Source organism: Dioscorea cayenensis, chromosome 4, assembly GCF_009730915.1.
Source record: "Dioscorea cayenensis subsp. rotundata cultivar TDr96_F1 chromosome 4, TDr96_F1_v2_PseudoChromosome.rev07_lg8_w22 25.fasta, whole genome shotgun sequence".
In the NCBI taxonomy this organism is placed as follows: Eukaryota; Viridiplantae; Streptophyta; class Magnoliopsida; order Dioscoreales; family Dioscoreaceae; genus Dioscorea; species Dioscorea cayenensis.
The window spans coordinates 563,251-565,183 of record NC_052474.1 but is presented as its reverse complement, the minus strand read 5'-3'; positions in this window follow the sequence as shown (position 1 = coordinate 565,183).

Genomic DNA, 1,933 nt, shown 5'->3' with positions numbered 1-1,933 from the left:
AAAGTCGTGGACGCGGCGGTACTTTCTCTTCTCGAGCCTCCCGATTTCTTTTTATAACACTGACCAAGTTCCAATGGAGGATTCGTCTGCCCCACCTCCACTATCCGTTGACGACCTTGGAACCATACCCCCTCCTAACAATATCTCTGGCAATATCTCTGACAAAGGGACCTTTCTCCCCATGATGGAACAACTTCCAATAACTGCACCTCTTCTCCAAACAGCGGTAGTCTCGACTGCAATTGTCACTTCCACCCCCCCATCCCCACTTCCTCGAAACATCCGCTCTGGTTCCCCCCCTCCTGTTCTCCGTTCTTCTATTTCGCCCTCTTCCCTCCTTGCTTCAAATCCTCTTGTGATTCCTCATTCCATGGCAGTAGATCGTGTTCTATCTGTTCTTGGTAATGGAGAGTCGGAAGAGTGTGCAACGGACGACGAAGAAGTATCGGAGGGATCTGATGAAGATATGTCTGATGAAGATAACCCTAGCGACTCCATGACCCTCATTCAATACCAGTCGGAGTCACGTCGGGACGCGTTGGTGAGAAAAGGGTCCTTTGTACCTGGCTCTTCTCTGAAGAAAGGAAGATTGGAAGTTGGAGAATCCTCATCTTGATCCTCGTCTTCTTGATCTTTTTTCATGTTTCCACCTCTTATGGAAGTGCTCTTTCTCAAGTTTGTTTTTGTTGTTCTCTCTATATGTTTTATGGTTGGGACTAAGATTGTATGTTGGAATTGTAGGGGGCTTTCCTCCAAGGCGACTGTTAACCGCATCCGTCATTTGATGCAGACCCTACACCCTTCTTTAGTTTGTCTTGTGGAGACTCGTGCTAATGCTGATCGTGCCGATCGTTTCTGTGCCATGTTTACTCGTAATTGGAATTGGGCCGCCTTACTTGCCGATGGGTTTTCTGGTGGAGTTATCATTCTTTGGAATAAGCATCTCGGCCAGGTTTCCCCGATTGCAGTGTCTCGCCGCGCCCTCCATTTGGTTATTTCTTCGTCTCGTTTTACTAGCTGTATTATCTCTGTGATCTATAACTCTAATCACTTTACTTCTCAGCAAAAACTTTGGGTGGAGCTTTCCAAAATTTCGGCCTTGAGCTTTCCTTGGCTTATCATTGGTGATCTTAATACTATTGTTTGTCAAAATGAGCATCGTGGTGGCTCCTTCCGCTATTACTCCCGCAAGGCTTCGGCTCTTACTGATTTCATTGACAGCAACAATTTAATTGATCTTAATTTTTCAGGGTATAGATATACTTGGTGTAACAATCAGACGGGTCTTTCCAGACGCTGGGCCCGTTTGGATCGTGGTTTGGTTAACCTTGCCTGGTTTTCTATTTTTTCTTCTTACTCTTTAGTTCATTTACCTCGTATCTCTTCTGATCACGCCCCTCTCTTCCTGTCGCTTTCTTTACTTCCCTCTCGGCATAAGATTAACTTCAAGTTTAGTAATTTTTGGCTTGAATACTTGGGTTGCATTGATGCTGTTAGGGAGGCTTGGTCTTCCTCTCCTAATGGCAATCCTCTTCATGCTTTTACTCATCGCTTATCCCGTGCTCGTACTAATATTAACTCTTGGAGATCTGTAGGTCTAACCCCTCTGGACGCTGCCATCAAGGAGACGGAAGACCGAATTCGTTTTTTAGAAGCTGTTGATTCCCCTGATGTTGCTACTTCTGAATGCCTTATGAGTAATTATAACAGGTTCGAATCCCTGCAATATCAAAATTCCCTTAGATGGGCCCAGCGCGCTCATCTTCTTTGGTTGAAGGATGGAGACCGGAACACTACTTTCTTTCATAACTCTGTACGCATTCGAACTCACTTTAACACTATCTCCCAGGTCTCTGATTCTTTTGGTAACTCTGCCTCTGATCACCCTGCGGTTGAGAGTTTATTCCTTAATTTTTATACTAATCTTTGGACA